The sequence below is a fragment of the Rhinoderma darwinii genome (assembly GCF_050947455.1).
Source record: "Rhinoderma darwinii isolate aRhiDar2 chromosome 5 unlocalized genomic scaffold, aRhiDar2.hap1 SUPER_5_unloc_16, whole genome shotgun sequence".
In the NCBI taxonomy this organism is placed as follows: domain Eukaryota; kingdom Metazoa; phylum Chordata; class Amphibia; order Anura; family Rhinodermatidae; genus Rhinoderma; species Rhinoderma darwinii.
This window is the reverse complement of record NW_027461772.1, coordinates 441,243-458,313: the sequence shown is the minus strand read 5'-3', so window position 1 is coordinate 458,313 and position 17,071 is coordinate 441,243. Positions and strand designations below refer to the sequence as shown.

The 17,071-nt window shown below is 47.3% G+C and overlaps 10 non-coding genes across 10 annotated transcripts; all 10 read right to left on the bottom strand.

The window, feature by feature from the left end:
• Nucleotides 1–3,105: 3,105 nt before the first annotated feature.
• LOC142686008 (U2 spliceosomal RNA) lies at nucleotides 3,106–3,296 on the bottom strand. The gene has a single exon (XR_012855396.1). It is a non-coding gene; the product is annotated as a U2 spliceosomal RNA (small nuclear RNA).
• A 1,308-nt stretch (nucleotides 3,297–4,604) lies between these two features.
• Nucleotides 4,605–4,795, bottom strand: LOC142686007 (U2 spliceosomal RNA). Its single transcript, XR_012855395.1, has one exon. It is a non-coding gene; the product is annotated as a U2 spliceosomal RNA (small nuclear RNA).
• Nucleotides 4,796–6,105: 1,310 nt separating this feature from the next.
• Nucleotides 6,106–6,296, bottom strand: LOC142686006 (U2 spliceosomal RNA). The gene has a single exon (XR_012855394.1). It is a non-coding gene; the product is annotated as a U2 spliceosomal RNA (small nuclear RNA).
• Nucleotides 6,297–7,619: 1,323 nt separating this feature from the next.
• On the bottom strand, nucleotides 7,620–7,810 carry LOC142686005 (U2 spliceosomal RNA). The gene has a single exon (XR_012855393.1). It is a non-coding gene; the product is annotated as a U2 spliceosomal RNA (small nuclear RNA).
• Nucleotides 7,811–9,107: 1,297 nt separating this feature from the next.
• Nucleotides 9,108–9,298, bottom strand: LOC142686003 (U2 spliceosomal RNA). The gene has a single exon (XR_012855391.1). It is a non-coding gene; the product is annotated as a U2 spliceosomal RNA (small nuclear RNA).
• Nucleotides 9,299–10,611: 1,313 nt separating this feature from the next.
• On the bottom strand, nucleotides 10,612–10,802 carry LOC142686002 (U2 spliceosomal RNA). Its single transcript, XR_012855390.1, has one exon. It is a non-coding gene; the product is annotated as a U2 spliceosomal RNA (small nuclear RNA).
• Nucleotides 10,803–12,101: 1,299 nt separating this feature from the next.
• On the bottom strand, nucleotides 12,102–12,292 carry LOC142686000 (U2 spliceosomal RNA). The gene has a single exon (XR_012855389.1). It is a non-coding gene; the product is annotated as a U2 spliceosomal RNA (small nuclear RNA).
• A 1,322-nt stretch (nucleotides 12,293–13,614) lies between these two features.
• On the bottom strand, nucleotides 13,615–13,805 carry LOC142685994 (U2 spliceosomal RNA). Its single transcript, XR_012855388.1, has one exon. It is a non-coding gene; the product is annotated as a U2 spliceosomal RNA (small nuclear RNA).
• Nucleotides 13,806–15,092: 1,287 nt separating this feature from the next.
• On the bottom strand, nucleotides 15,093–15,283 carry LOC142685982 (U2 spliceosomal RNA). The gene has a single exon (XR_012855387.1). It is a non-coding gene; the product is annotated as a U2 spliceosomal RNA (small nuclear RNA).
• A 1,304-nt stretch (nucleotides 15,284–16,587) lies between these two features.
• Nucleotides 16,588–16,778, bottom strand: LOC142685970 (U2 spliceosomal RNA). Its single transcript, XR_012855379.1, has one exon. It is a non-coding gene; the product is annotated as a U2 spliceosomal RNA (small nuclear RNA).
• Between the last annotated feature and the right edge of the window lie 293 nt (nucleotides 16,779–17,071).

Genomic DNA, 17,071 nt, shown 5'->3' with positions numbered 1-17,071 from the left:
TTGCTTTGCTGGGCTTGTTGGGCGGTTCATTGGCATCGGTATGTCGTTCTTCAGATGAAAGGGATTTGTTTCGGTTGGCTTTCTCGTTGGCGTTCTTCGGAGCATTTAGAATAGGTGAGTTGGTGTCGCCAAGTACTAAACAGGCAGGGGGGCTGAGATCTGGGGAGGTGAGCCTTTTTGCAGATCGGTTGGAGGTATGGTTGCGTAGATCAAAAACTGACCAATTAGGGAAGGGAAAACTGATAGTTTTGTTCGCTCTCCCGGGGTCGGTCATGTGCCCAGTAGAGTGCATGCGGGGTTTTACAAAAAACAGGGGGTCTCCAGATTTGCCTTTGTTACGTCATGTGGACGGGTCGTTCTTGTCCAGGTTTCAGTTTGGAGCTGTTTTTAAAAAATGTTTGACGGCGGTTGGGGTTGCGGCAGGCTCATATTCATCTCATTCCTTCCGGATTGGCGCAGCAACGGAAGCAGGGCGCTGGGGGTTGGATGATGAGGGGGTGAGGCGTATTGGTCGTTGGGAGTCAAAAAGGTTTAAGTCCTATGTCCGCCCCCATATGTTGTAATTTTGTTGTTTATGCTTGCAAATGTTATATGGTGGTGCCTAACTGTGTTTTCCGTTTCAGATTCGCCTCCTTGTCTGGTGTGGTTGATGGGTCATTCGTACGTGCACTGGGGGGCTTTGAGGGCGGACGTCCGCCCGGATGGTCGCCAGTTGCGCATTCCGCGACAGGATGCGGTTGTGCATTGGCTGGGGTTTAGAGGTATGTCGTGGAACAGGGTGTTGGCGGAATTCCAGACATATGTGCGGCTTGATAGGGTTCCGGAGGTTTTAGTGTTGCACGTGGGTGGGAATGACTTAGGAGTCCGCCCTTTTCGTGAGTTGGTGCGGGATATCAAACATGATTTGTTGTGTTTGTGGGTATCTTATCCCAAGTTGGTGGTAGTGTGGTCGGACATAGTCCCAAGGAAGCATTGGCGGTTAGCTAGATCGGTGGAGAGAGTCAATAAGGCTCGGATAAAAGTTAACCGGGCGGTGTCCCGTTTTGTGGCAAAGAACGGGGGCATTTGCGTGAGGCATAGGGATTTGGAGTCAGGATTGGGGAATTTCTGGAGGAGTGACGGGGTTCATCTGACCGAGGTTGGCATTGATATTTGGAGTTTGGCTATAGCAGAAGGCATAGAAAGGGCGGTGGTGGTGTGGAGGAACTCACAGGCTTAAGGTGGTCAAGGCCTGTTTCGCGGTGGCGGGGGGAGTCCTTGAGGCCAGTCAGTACAAAATGGTGGGGGGGTCGCATCGGGGGTATGCGTCCCCCAAAAAAGGTACATGGTTGAAGACTTCATCGGGTGTTATCCCTTTGAAGTGGTCTTCTGGTAGAAGGTATGTCACTTGAAGGCTTCATCGGGTGTTATCCCTTTGAAGTGGACTTCTAGTGGTCGGTATATCACTTGAGGGCTTCAACGGGTGTTATCCCCTTGAAGTGGACTTCTAGTGGTTGGAGCCATCTGCAGAGGTGAACGGTGCTTCCGAGCTGGTTTACGGCTGGAGGTAATTAGTGGTTTGCAGATGGCTAATTCGGTGTGTTCTTGAAAGGAACATCTGAAGGGGCTTCAAGGACTTCCTCTGCTCGGGTTAATGTTAACGTTTAATTGTTATTTATGATTCTGACCCATGTTGGGTCATGTGAATTATTAGGAGGAATTCTCTGGTGGATTCCTAACTAGTTATCCGAATGTTTCGGATTTAAATTGTTTTTATAAAACTGTGAAATTAATAAACGGCTGCTGTGGCCATTTCACATCCAACCTCGGTGTCATGTGTCGTTACTAAATGGGGGTGGGGGATAGTATGGTTTAAGGTTAACACACGACTCTACCTAGGCAGGTCAAGAAGAGGCTGGACGCAGCTGCAGGCTTGAGGGAAGCCGACATGACCGTCCTGGTAGGGAAAGGGTTAATGTTAAGAGGTGAGGGAAAGGTGAAGGAGCTGAAGGAGGGACGGGGAGGAGCTAGGGGGGACGGGGGGGCCGTTACTGCGCTTCCCGCTGTTTCTCGGCATTGAGCCGGAAGCAGCGGGAGGAGTAATACACAAGAAGCAAAGCTCCCACCCTCCCACCCTTGTTTTGTTACTCCTTAGGTCTTCTGTACGTCCGTATATGAGCGTTGTGTTTTATTTTGTGTGTTTATTTAACATGTTTTTCTTTTTTCCGGAGTAGGTTCTGTTGTCATGGCAGCTGGCGGGGGGAGTCCTTGAGGCCAGTCAGTACAAAATGGTGGGGGGGTCGCATCGGGGGTATGCGTCCCCCAAAAAAGGTACATGGTTGAAGACTTCATCGGGTGTTATCCCTTTGAAGTGGTCTTCTGGTAGAAGGTATGTCACTTGAAGGCTTCATCGGGTGTTATCCCTTTGAAGTGGACTTCTAGTGGTCGGTATATCACTTGAGGGCTTCAACGGGTGTTATCCCCTTGAAGTGGACTTCTAGTGGTTGGAGCCATCTGCAGAGGTGAACGGTGCTTCCGAGCTGGTTTACGGCTGGAGGTAATTAGTGGTTTGCAGATGGCTAATTCGGTGTGTTCTTGAAAGGAACATCTGAAGGGGCTTCAAGGACTTCCTCTGCTCGGGTTAATGTTAACGTTTAATTGTTATTTATGATTCTGACCCATGTTGGGTCATGTGAATTATTAGGAGGAATTCTCTGGTGGATTCCTAACTAGTTATCCGAATGTTTCGGATTTAAATTGTTTTTATAAAACTGTGAAATTAATAAACGGCTGCTGTGGCCATTTCACATCCAACCTCGGTGTCATGTGTCGTTACTAAATGGGGGTGGGGGATAGTATGGTTTAAGGTTAACACACGACTCTACCTAGGCAGGTCATGAGCTGTTCCAATGTGAAATGCCGGAAACACAGAAACACAGACGACACACAACAAGAGGTGGCAATCTATTCATTAATTGCATTTAATCAATGAGCTCATTATCACTCATGCATTGTCCAACAGGTGTTGAAATAATGGGATTAAAAGGGGAGATCCCATCAGAAAGACAAAAACAATAGCAAACACAAATAGCACTTTTGGAATCTGATTTTAGTAAACACATAAGGGAAGGGTGCACCGGTCCTGGAAATACTGCAATACCAGGTCAATGCGTGGAGTGGACAGAGCAAGCTCTATTTCCATCTCCCTGTTCTAAAAATCCATTTAATATATGGTCCCCAGATAGGGGACGTATCAGATATTAAACTGATAAGAACAGATACTACACTTGATCTTAGCCAAAAGGCCGAGAAGCGATAACCCGAATGGGCCTGGCGTTGACCGAGCCTGCCTAATACTGCTGTTCACCCCTTGCAGCGATTCAGCCTACTCCTAGGCAATTCCATGGGGCCCTGCAGGCTCACACACATTTACAGCTACTAAGCGGGAGGTGAATAAAGGCCGGAGAGGAAGCTACACAGGATTTGCTTATTTTGCTTGCACCACAATGCAGTGCTGAAAGAGGAGGAATCGACATAAAAACGCCTTCTTGGCAACGCCCAAATGCCCTCCTGCCGTGCAAATACTGGCAGCAGCAGCAGCAGCAGCAGCAGCAGCAGCAGTAAGTGCATGCCCACAGCCACCCCTTGTTCCTTCACAACTTGTATTAGCTTTAATCCAGTCCAGTGCTGCCTGCTGAGCAGCACTGACCAACACTGCCTGGGCCCAGGCTTTTATCTCTGAGGCCCCATTATGATGTCAGAAAGCTGGCTCTGGAATCCTGAGGGCTCCACTATGACACGTGCAAAGTTCCGTCTGAACTTTATATAAGACGGTGAGGCTCAGTCAGTCACTCAGTGTTGCCTGAGAGGGCAACACTGCAACAGCCGGCCGCCAGGCTGTCTTTTTTTTGCACATTTATTTGCCTCCAGGAGGCCACAAGAGGGAGACAAGGGACTGCAAAATGGAAAATAGGCATCCACCAACTTTACAGACAACTTCTCCTTGCTCCTACAACCTCCATCCTTGCACAGTTTGTTATTCTTCTAGGTAACATAGTAACAAATCCAAATTGCTGCTCTCTTTGTAGGCAAGCAAGGCTTTGTTGCAACTGCAATTCTTACTTCTTCTTGAAATGTAGGGACGACAGTACATTCCATCACATCCATCTAGTGTACACAGGTAGGTCCATTGTGGCGGGCAGGCGAGCGGGCGGGCTGCTTTATTGGCTGTTTGCTGTTCCCCTACTCCACTCCACTATTTGACTGTGGTGCTGCATCAATCAATCAATCAATCAATCAATCAATCAATCAATCAATCAATCAATCAGTGGCTGGCTCAGGTGCAGCTCTTTAACTTACCTAAAAGGGAGGGCGGAGAGAAGACAAGGAAGGTGAATGAGCTGTTCCAATGTGAAATGCCGGAAACACAGAAACACAGACGACACACAACAAGAGGTGGCAATCTATTCATTAATTGCATTTAATCAATGAGCTCATTATCACTCATGCATTGTCCAACAGGTGTTGAAATAATGGGATTAAAAGGGGAGATCCCATCAGAAAGACAAAAACAATAGCAAACACAAATAGCACTTTTGGAATCTGATTTTAGTAAACACATAAGGGAAGGGTGCACCGGTCCTGGAAATACTGCAATACCAGGTCAATGCGTGGAGTGGACAGAGCAAGCTCTATTTCCATCTCCCTGTTCTAAAAATCCATTTAATATATGGTCCCCAGATAGGGGACGTATCAGATATTAAACTGATAAGAACAGATACTACACTTGATCTTAGCCAAAAGGCCGAGAAGCGATAACCCGAATGGGCCTGGCGTTGACCGAGCCTGCCTAATACTGCTGTTCACCCCTTGCAGCGATTCAGCCTACTCCTAGGCAATTCCATGGGGCCCTGCAGGCTCACACACATTTACAGCTACTAAGCGGGAGGTGAATAAAGGCCGGAGAGGAAGCTACACAGGATTTGCTTCTTTTGCTTGCACCACAATGCAGTGCTGAAAGAGGAGGAATCGACATAAAAACGCCTTCTTGGCAACGCCCAAATGCCCTCCTGCCGTGCAAATACTGGCAGCAGCAGCAGCAGCAGCAGCAGCAGTAAGTGCATTCCCACAGCCACCCCTTGTTCCTTCACAACTTGTATTAGCTTTAATCCAGTCCAGTGCTGCCTGCTGAGCAGCACTGACCAACACTGCCTGGGCCCAGGCTTTTATCTCTGAGGCCCCATTATGATGTCAGAAAGCTGGCTCTGGAATCCTGAGGGCTCCACTATGACACGTGCAAAGTTCCGTCTGAACTTTATATAAGACGGTGAGGCTCAGTCAGTCACTCAGTGTTGCCTGAGAGGGCAACACTGCAACAGCCGGCCGCCAGGCTGTCTTTTTTTTGCACATTTATTTGCCTCCAGGAGGCCACAAGAGGGAGACAAGGGACTGCAAAATGGAAAATAGGCATCCACCAACTTTACAGACAACTTCTCCTTGCTCCTACAACCTCCATCCTTGCACAGTTTGTTATTCTTCTAGGTAACATAGTAACAAATGCAAATTGCTGCTCTCTTTGTAGGCAAGCAAGGCTTTGTTGCAACTGCAATTCTTACTTCTTCTTGAAATGTAGGGACGACAGTACATTCCATCACATCCATCTAGTGTACACAGGTAGGTCCATTGTGGCGGGCAGGCGAGCGGGCGGGCTGCTTTATTGGCTGTTTGCTGTTCCCCTACTCCACTCCACTATTTGACTGTGGTGCTGCATCAATCAATCAATCAATCAATCAATCAATCAATCAATCAATCAATCAATCAATCAATCAGTGGCTGGCTCAGGTGCAGCTCTTTAACTTACCTAAAAGGGAGGGCGGAGAGAAGACAAGGAAGGTGAATGAGCTGTTCCAATGTGAAATGCCGGAAACACAGAAACACAGACGACACACAACAAGAGGTGGCAATCTATTCATTAATTGCATTTAATCAATGAGCTCATTATCACTCATGCATTGTCCAACAGGTGTTGAAATAATGGGATTAAAAGGGGAGATCCCATCAGAAAGACAAAAACAATAGCAAACACAAATAGCACTTTTGGAATCTGATTTTAGTAAACACATAAGGGAAGGGTGCACCGGTCCTGGAAATACTGCAATACCAGGTCAATGCGTGGAGTGGACAGAGCAAGCTCTATTTCCATCTCCCTGTTCTAAAAATCCATTTAATATATGGTCCCCAGATAGGGGACGTATCAGATATTAAACTGATAAGAACAGATACTACACTTGATCTTAGCCAAAAGGCCGAGAAGCGATAACCCGAATGGGCCTGGCGTTGACCGAGCCTGCCTAATACTGCTGTTCACCCCTTGCAGCGATTCAGCCTACTCCTAGGCAATTCCATGGGGCCCTGCAGGCTCACACACATTTACAGCTACTAAGCGGGAGGTGAATAAAGGCCGGAGAGGAAGCTACACAGGATTTGCTTCTTTTGCTTGCACCACAATGCAGTGCTGAAAGAGGAGGAATCGACATAAAAACGCCTTCTTGGCAACGCCCAAATGCCCTCCTGCCGTGCAAATACTGGCAGCAGCAGCAGCAGCAGCAGCAGCAGCAGCAGCAGTAAGTGCATGCCCACAGCCACCCCTTGTTCCTTCACAACTTGTATTAGCTTTAATCCAGTCCAGTGCTGCCTGCTGAGCAGCACTGACCAACACTGCCTGGGCCCAGGCTTTTATCTCTGAGGCCCCATTATGATGTCAGAAAGCTGGCTCTGGAATCCTGAGGGCTCCACTATGACACGTGCAAAGTTCCGTCTGAACTTTATATAAGACGGTGAGGCTCAGTCAGTCACTCAGTGTTGCCTGAGAGGGCAACACTGCAACAGCCGGCCGCCAGGCTGTCTTTTTTTTGCACATTTATTTGCCTCCAGGAGGCCACAAGAGGGAGACAAGGGACTGCAAAATGGAAAATAGGCATCCACCAACTTTACAGACAACTTCTCCTTGCTCCTACAACCTCCATCCTTGCACAGTTTGTTATTCTTCTAGGTAACATAGTAACAAATCCAAATTGCTGCTCTCTTTGTAGGCAAGCAAGGCTTTGTTGCAACTGCAATTCTTACTTCTTCTTGAAATGTAGGGACGACAGTACATTCCATCACATCCATCTAGTGTACACAGGTAGGTCCATTGTGGCGGGCAGGCGAGCGGGCGGGCTGCTTTATTGGCTGTTTGCTGTTCCCCTACTCCACTCCACTATTTGACTGTGGTGCTGCATCAATCAATCAATTAATCAATCAATCAATCAATCAATCAATCAATCAATCAATCAATCAATCAGTGGCTGGCTCAGGTGCAGCTCTTTAACTTACCTAAAAGGGAGGGCGGAGAGAAGACAAGGAAGGTGAATGAGCTGTTCCAATGTGAAATGCCGGAAACACAGAAACACAGACGACACACAACAAGAGGTGGCAATCTATTCATTAATTGCATTTAATCAATGAGCTCATTATCACTCATGCATTGTCCAACAGGTGTTGAAATAATGGGATTAAAAGGGGAGATCCCATCAGAAAGACAAAAACAATAGCAAACACAAATAGCACTTTTGGAATCTGATTTTAGTAAACACATAAGGGAAGGGTGCACCGGTCCTGGAAATACTGCAATACCAGGTCAATGCGTGGAGTGGACAGAGCAAGCTCTATTTCCATCTCCCTGTTCTAAAAATCCATTTAATATATGGTCCCCAGATAGGGGACGTATCAGATATTAAACTGATAAGAACAGATACTACACTTGATCTTAGCCAAAAGGCCGAGAAGCGATAACCCGAATGGGCCTGGCGTTGACCGAGCCTGCCTAATACTGCTGTTCACCCCTTGCAGCGATTCAGCCTACTCCTAGGCAATTCCATGGGGCCCTGCAGGCTCACACACATTTACAGCTACTAAGCGGGAGGTGAATAAAGGCCGGAGAGGAAGCTACACAGGATTTGCTTCTTTTGCTTGCACCACAATGCAGTGCTGAAAGAGGAGGAATCGACATAAAAACGCCTTCTTGGCAACGCCCAAATGCCCTCCTGCCGTGCAAATACTGGCAGCAGCAGCAGCAGCAGCAGCAGCAGCAGCAAGTGCATGCCCACAGCCACCCCTTGTTCCTTCACAACTTGTATTAGCTTTAATCCAGTCCAGTGCTGCCTGCTGAGCAGCACTGACCAACACTGCCTGGGCCCAGGCTTTTATCTCTGAGGCCCCATTATGATGTCAGAAAGCTGGCTCTGGAATCCTGAGGGCTCCACTATGACACGTGCAAAGTTCCGTCTGAACTTTATATAAGACGGTGAGGCTCAGTCAGTCACTCAGTGTTGCCTGAGAGGGCAACACTGCAACAGCCGGCCGCCAGGCTGTCTTTTTTTTGCACATTTATTTGCCTCCAGGAGGCCACAAGAGGGAGACAAGGGACTGCAAAATGGAAAATAGGCATCCACCAACTTTACAGACAACTTCTCCTTGCTCCTACAACCTCCATCCTTGCACAGTTTGTTATTCTTCTAGGTAACATAGTAACAAATCCAAATTGCTGCTCTCTTTGTAGGCAAGCAAGGCTTTGTTGCAACTGCAATTCTTACTTCTTCTTGAAATGTAGGGACGACAGTACATTCCATCACATCCATCTAGTGTACACAGGTAGGTCCATTGTGGCGGGCAGGCGAGCGGGCGGGCTGCTTTATTGGCTGTTTGCTGTTCCCCTACTCCACTCCACTATTTGACTGTGGTGCTGCATCAATCAATCAATCAATCAATCAATCAATCAATCAATCAATCAGTGGCTGGCTCAGGTGCAGCTCTTTAACTTACCTAAAAGGGAGGGCGGAGAGAAGACAAGGAAGGTGAATGAGCTGTTCCAATGTGAAATGCCGGAAACACAGAAACACAGACGACACACAACAAGAGGTGGCAATCTATTCATTAATTGCATTTAATCAATGAGCTCATTATCACTCATGCATTGTCCAACAGGTGTTGAAATAATGGGATTAAAAGGGGAGATCCCATCAGAAAGACAAAAACAATAGCAAACACAAATAGCACTTTTAGAATCTGATTTTAGTAAACACATAAGGGAAGGGTGCACCGGTCCTGGAAATACTGCAATACCAGGTCAATGCGTGGAGTGGACAGAGCAAGCTCTATTTCCATCTCCCTGTTCTAAAAATCCATTTAATATATGGTCCCCAGATAGGGGACGTATCAGATATTAAACTGATAAGAACAGATACTACACTTGATCTTAGCCAAAAGGCCGAGAAGCGATAACCCGAATGGGCCTGGCGTTGACCGAGCCTGCCTAATACTGCTGTTCACCCCTTGCAGCGATTCAGCCTACTCCTAGGCAATTCCATGGGGCCCTGCAGGCTCACACACATTTACAGCTACTAAGCGGGAGGTGAATAAAGGCCGGAGAGGAAGCTACACAGGATTTGCTTCTTTTGCTTGCACCACAATGCAGTGCTGAAAGAGGAGGAATCGACATAAAAACGCCTTCTTGGCAACGCCCAAATGCCCTCCTGCCGTGCAAATACTGGCAGCAGCAGCAGCAGCAGCAGCAGCAGCAGTAAGTGCATGCCCACAGCCACCCCTTGTTCCTTCACAACTTGTATTAGCTTTAATCCAGTCCAGTGCTGCCTGCTGAGCAGCACTGACCAACACTGCCTGGGCCCAGGCTTTTATCTCTGAGGCCCCATTATGATGTCAGAAAGCTGGCTCTGGAATCCTGAGGGCTCCACTATGACACGTGCAAAGTTCCGTCTGAACTTTATATAAGACGGTGAGGCTCAGTCAGTCACTCAGTGTTGCCTGAGAGGGCAACACTGCAACAGCCGGCCGCCAGGCTGTCTTTTTTTTGCACATTTATTTGCCTCCAGGAGGCCACAAGAGGGAGACAAGGGACTGCAAAATGGAAAATAGGCATCCACCAACTTTACAGACAACTTCTCCTTGCTCCTACAACCTCCATCCTTGCACAGTTTGTTATTCTTCTAGGTAACATAGTAACAAATCCAAATTGCTGCTCTCTTTGTAGGCAAGCAAGGCTTTGTTGCAACTGCAATTCTTACTTCTTCTTGAAATGTAGGGACGACAGTACATTCCATCACATCCATCTAGTGTACACAGGTAGGTCCATTGTGGCGGGCAGGCGAGCGGGCGGGCTGCTTTATTGGCTGTTTGCTGTTCCCCTACTCCACTCCACTATTTGACTGTGGTGCTGCATCAATCAATCAATCAATCAATCAATCAATCAATCAATCAATCAATCAATCAATCAATCAGTGGCTGGCTCAGGTGCAGCTCTTTAACTTACCTAAAAGGGAGGGCGGAGAGAAGACAAGGAAGGTGAATGAGCTGTTCCAATGTGAAATGCCGGAAACACAGAAACACAGACGACACACAACAAGAGGTGGCAATCTATTCATTAATTGCATTTAATCAATGAGCTCATTATCACTCATGCATTGTCCAACAGGTGTTGAAATAATGGGATTAAAAGGGGAGATCCCATCAGAAAGACAAAAACAATAGCAAACACAAATAGCACTTTTAGAATCTGATTTTAGTAAACACATAAGGGAAGGGTGCACCGGTCCTGGAAATACTGCAATACCAGGTCAATGCGTGGAGTGGACAGAGCAAGCTCTATTTCCATCTCCCTGTTCTAAAAATCCATTTAATATATGGTCCCCAGATAGGGGACGTATCAGATATTAAACTGATAAGAACAGATACTACACTTGATCTTAGCCAAAAGGCCGAGAAGCGATAACCCGAATGGGCCTGGCGTTGACCGAGCCTGCCTAATACTGCTGTTCACCCCTTGCAGCGATTCAGCCTACTCCTAGGCAATTCCATGGGGCCCTGCAGGCTCACACACATTTACAGCTACTAAGCGGGAGGTGAATAAAGGCCGGAGAGGAAGCTACACAGGATTTGCTTCTTTTGCTTGCACCACAATGCAGTGCTGAAAGAGGAGGAATCGACATAAAAACGCCTTCTTGGCAACGCCCAAATGCCCTCCTGCCGTGCAAATACTGGCAGCAGCAGCAGCAGCAGCAGCAGTAAGTGCATGCCCACAGCCACCCCTTGTTCCTTCACAACTTGTATTAGCTTTAATCCAGTCCAGTGCTGCCTGCTGAGCAGCACTGACCAACACTGCCTGGGCCCAGGCTTTTATCTCTGAGGCCCCATTATGATGTCAGAAAGCTGGCTCTGGAATCCTGAGGGCTCCACTATGACACGTGCAAAGTTCCGTCTGAACTTTATATAAGACGGTGAGGCTCAGTCAGTCACTCAGTGTTGCCTGAGAGGGCAACACTGCAACAGCCGGCCGCCAGGCTGTCTTTTTTTTGCACATTTATTTGCCTCCAGGAGGCCACAAGAGGGAGACAAGGGACTGCAAAATGGAAAATAGGCATCCACCAACTTTACAGACAACTTCTCCTTGCTCCTACAACCTCCATCCTTGCACAGTTTGTTATTCTTCTAGATAACATAGTAACAAATCCAAATTGCTGCTCTCTTTGTAGGCAAGCAAGGCTTTGTTGCAACTGCAATTCTTACTTCTTCTTGAAATGTAGGGACGACAGTACATTCCATCACATCCATCTAGTGTACACAGGTAGGTCCATTGTGGCGGGCAGGCGAGCGGGCGGGCTGCTTTATTGGCTGTTTGCTGTTCCCCTACTCCACTCCACTATTTGACTGTGGTGCTGCATCAATCAATCAATCAATCAATCAATCAATCAATCAATCAATCAATCAATCAGTGGCTGGCTCAGGTGCAGCTCTTTAACTTACCTAAAAGGGAGGGCGGAGAGAAGACAAGGAAGGTGAATGAGCTGTTCCAATGTGAAATGCCGGAAACACAGAAACACAGACGACACACAACAAGAGGTGGCAATCTATTCATTAATTGCATTTAATCAATGAGCTCATTATCACTCATGCATTGTCCAACAGGTGTTGAAATAATGGGATTAAAAGGGGAGATCCCATCAGAAAGACAAAAACAATAGCAAACACAAATAGCACTTTTGGAATCTGATTTTAGTAAACACATAAGGGAAGGGTGCACCGGTCCTGGAAATACTGCAATACCAGGTCAATGCGTGGAGTGGACAGAGCAAGCTCTATTTCCATCTCCCTGTTCTAAAAATCCATTTAATATATGGTCCCCAGATAGGGGACGTATCAGATATTAAACTGATAAGAACAGATACTACACTTGATCTTAGCCAAAAGGCCGAGAAGCGATAACCCGAATGGGCCTGGCGTTGACCGAGCCTGCCTAATACTGCTGTTCACCCCTTGCAGCGATTCAGCCTACTCCTAGGCAATTCCATGGGGCCCTGCAGGCTCACACACATTTACAGCTACTAAGCGGGAGGTGAATAAAGGCCGGAGAGGAAGCTACACAGGATTTGCTTCTTTTGCTTGCACCACAATGCAGTGCTGAAAGAGGAGGAATCGACATAAAAACGCCTTCTTGGCAACGCCCAAATGCCCTCCTGCCGTGCAAATACTGGCAGCAGCAGCAGCAGCAGCAGCAGCAGCAGCAGCAGCAGTAAGTGCATGCCCACAGCCACCCCTTGTTCCTTCACAACTTGTATTAGCTTTAATCCAGTCCAGTGCTGCCTGCTGAGCAGCACTGACCAACACTGCCTGGGCCCAGGCTTTTATCTCTGAGGCCCCATTATGATGTCAGAAAGCTGGCTCTGGAATCCTGAGGGCTCCACTATGACACGTGCAAAGTTCCGTCTGAACTTTATATAAGACGGTGAGGCTCAGTCAGTCACTCAGTGTTGCCTGAGAGGGCAACACTGCAACAGCCGGCCGCCAGGCTGTCTTTTTTTTGCACATTTATTTGCCTCCAGGAGGCCACAAGAGGGAGACAAGGGACTGCAAAATGGAAAATAGGCATCCACCAACTTTACAGACAACTTCTCCTTGCTCCTACAACCTCCATCCTTGCACAGTTTGTTATTCTTCTAGGTAACATAGTAACAAATCCAAATTGCTGCTCTCTTTGTAGGCAAGCAAGGCTTTGTTGCAACTGCAATTCTTACTTCTTCTTGAAATGTAGGGACGACAGTACATTCCATCACATCCATCTAGTGTACACAGGTAGGTCCATTGTGGCGGGCAGGCGAGCGGGCGGGCTGCTTTATTGGCTGTTTGCTGTTCCCCTACTCCACTCCACTATTTGACTGTGGTGCTGCATCAATCAATCAATCAATCAATCAATCAATCAATCAATCAATCAATCAATCAATCAATCAGTGGCTGGCTCAGGTGCAGCTCTTTAACTTACCTAAAAGGGAGGGCGGAGAGAAGACAAGGAAGGTGAATGAGCTGTTCCAATGTGAAATGCCGGAAACACAGAAACACAGACGACACACAACAAGAGGTGGCAATCTATTCATTAATTGCATTTAATCAATGAGCTCATTATCACTCATGCATTGTCCAACAGGTGTTGAAATAATGGGATTAAAAGGGGAGATCCCATCAGAAAGACAAAAACAATAGCAAACACAAATAGCACTTTTAGAATCTGATTTTAGTAAACACATAAGGGAAGGGTGCACCGGTCCTGGAAATACTGCAATACCAGGTCAATGCGTGGAGTGGACAGAGCAAGCTCTATTTCCATCTCCCTGTTCTAAAAATCCATTTAATATATGGTCCCCAGATAGGGGACGTATCAGATATTAAACTGATAAGAACAGATACTACACTTGATCTTAGCCAAAAGGCCGAGAAGCGATAACCCGAATGGGCCTGGCGTTGACCGAGCCTGCCTAATACTGCTGTTCACCCCTTGCAGCGATTCAGCCTACTCCTAGGCAATTCCATGGGGCCCTGCAGGCTCACACACATTTACAGCTACTAAGCGGGAGGTGAATAAAGGCCGGAGAGGAAGCTACACAGGATTTGCTTCTTTTGCTTGCACCACAATGCAGTGCTGTAAGAGGAGGAATCGACATAAAAACGCCTTCTTGGCAACGCCCAAATGCCCTCCTGCCGTGCAAATACTGGCAGCAGCAGCAGCAGCAGCAGCAGTAAGTGCATGCCCACAGCCACCCCTTGTTCCTTCACAACTTGTATTAGCTTTAATCCAGTCCAGTGCTGCCTGCTGAGCAGCACTGACCAACACTGCCTGGGCCCAGGCTTTTATCTCTGAGGCCCCATTATGATGTCAGAAAGCTGGCTCTGGAATCCTGAGGGCTCCACTATGACACGTGCAAAGTTCCGTCTGAACTTTATATAAGACGGTGAGGCTCAGTCAGTCACTCAGTGTTGCCTGAGAGGGCAACACTGCAACAGCCGGCCGCCAGGCTGTCTTTTTTTTGCACATTTATTTGCCTCCAGGAGGCCACAAGAGGGAGACAAGGGACTGCAAAATGGAAAATAGGCATCCACCAACTTTACAGACAACTTCTCCTTGCTCCTACAACCTCCATCCTTGCACAGTTTGTTATTCTTCTAGGTAACATAGTAACAAATCCAAATTGCTGCTCTCTTTGTAGGCAAGCAAGGCTTTGTTGCAACTGCAATTCTTACTTCTTCTTGAAATGTAGGGACGACAGTACATTCCATCACATCCATCTAGTGTACACAGGTAGGTCCATTGTGGCGGGCAGGCGAGCGGGCGGGCTGCTTTATTGGCTGTTTGCTGTTCCCCTACTCCACTCCACTATTTGACTGTGGTGCTGCATCAATCAATCAATCAATCAATCAATCAATCAATCAATCAGTGGCTGGCTCAGGTGCAGCTCTTTAACTTACCTAAAAGGGAGGGCGGAGAGAAGACAAGGAAGGTGAATGAGCTGTTCCAATGTGAAATGCCGGAAACACAGAAACACAGACGACACACAACAAGAGGTGGCAATCTATTCATTAATTGCATTTAATCAATGAGCTCATTATCACTCATGCATTGTCCAACAGGTGTTGAAATAATGGGATTAAAAGGGGAGATCCCATCAGAAAGACAAAAACAATAGCAAACACAAATAGCACTTTTGGAATCTGATTTTAGTAAACACATAAGGGAAGGGTGCACCGGTCCTGGAAATACTGCAATACCAGGTCAATGCGTGGAGTGGACAGAGCAAGCTCTATTTCCATCTCCCTGTTCTAAAAATCCATTTAATATATGGTCCCCAGATAGGGGACGTATCAGATATTAAACTGATAAGAACAGATACTACACTTGATCTTAGCCAAAAGGCCGAGAAGCGATAACCCGAATGGGCCTGGCGTTGACCGAGCCTGCCTAATACTGCTGTTCACCCCTTGCAGCGATTCAGCCTACTCCTAGGCAATTCCATGGGGCCCTGCAGGCTCACACACATTTACAGCTACTAAGCGGGAGGTGAATAAAGGCCGGAGAGGAAGCTACACAGGATTTGCTTCTTTTGCTTGCACCACAATGCAGTGCTGAAAGAGGAGGAATCGACATAAAAACGCCTTCTTGGCAACGCCCAAATGCCCTCCTGCCGTGCAAATACTGGCAGCAGCAGCAGCAGCAGCAGCAGCAGCAGCAGTAAGTGCATGCCCACAGCCACCCCTTGTTCCTTCACAACTTGTATTAGCTTTAATCCAGTCCAGTGCTGCCTGCTGAGCAGCACTGACCAACACTGCCTGGGCCCAGGCTTTTATCTCTGAGGCCCCATTATGATGTCAGAAAGCTGGCTCTGGAATCCTGAGGGCTCCACTATGACACGTGCAAAGTTCCGTCTGAACTTTATATAAGACGGTGAGGCTCAGTCAGTCACTCAGTGTTGCCTGAGAGGGCAACACTGCAACAGCCGGCCGCCAGGCTGTCTTTTTTTTGCACATTTATTTGCCTCCAGGAGGCCACAAGAGGGAGACAAGGGACTGCAAAATGGAAAATAGGCATCCACCAACTTTACAGACAACTTCTCCTTGCTCCTACAACCTCCATCCTTGCACAGTTTGTTATTCTTCTAGGTAACATAGTAACAAATCCAAATTGCTGCTCTCTTTGTAGGCAAGCAAGGCTTTGTTGCAACTGCAATTCTTACTTCTTCTTGAAATGTAGGGACGACAGTACATTCCATCACATCCATCTAGTGTACACAGGTAGGTCCATTGTGGCGGGCAGGCGAGCGGGCGGGCTGCTTTATTGGCTGTTTGCTGTTCCCCTACTCCACTCCACTATTTGACTGTGGTGCTGCATCAATCAATCAATCAATCAATCAATCAATCAATCAATCAATCAATCAGTGGCTGGCTCAGGTGCAGCTCTTTAACTTACCTAAAAGGGAGGGCGGAGAGAAGACAAGGAAGGTGAATGAGCTGTTCCAATGTGAAATGCCGGAAACACAGAAACACAGACGACACACAACAAGAGGTGGCAATCTATTCATTAATTGCATTTAATCAATGAGCTCATTATCACTCATGCATTGTCCAACAGGTGTTGAAATAATGGGATTAAAAGGGGAGATCCCATCAGAAAGACAAAAACAATAGCAAACACAAATAGCACTTTTGGAATCTGATTTTAGTAAACACATAAGGGAAGGGTGCACCGGTCCTGGAAATACTGCAATACCAGGTCAATGCGTGGAGTGGACAGAGCAAGCTCTATTTCCATCTCCCTGTTCTAAAAATCCATTTAATATATGGTCCCCAGATAGGGGACGTATCAGATATTAAACTGATAAGAACAGATACTACACTTGATCTTAGCCAAAAGGCCGAGAAGCGATAACCCGAATGGGCCTGGCGTTGACCGAGCCTGCCTAATACTGCTGTTCACCCCTTGCAGCGATTCAGCCTACTCCTAGGCAATTCCATGGGGCCCTGCAGGCTCACACACATTTACAGCTACTAAGCGGGAGGTGAATAAAGGCCGGAGAGGAAGCTACACAGGATTTGCTTCTTTTGCTTGCACCACAATGCAGTGCTGAAAGAGGAGGAATCGACATAAAAACGCCTTCTTGGCAACGCCCAAATGCCCTCCTGCCGTGCAAATACTGGCAGCAGCAGCAGCAGCAGCAGC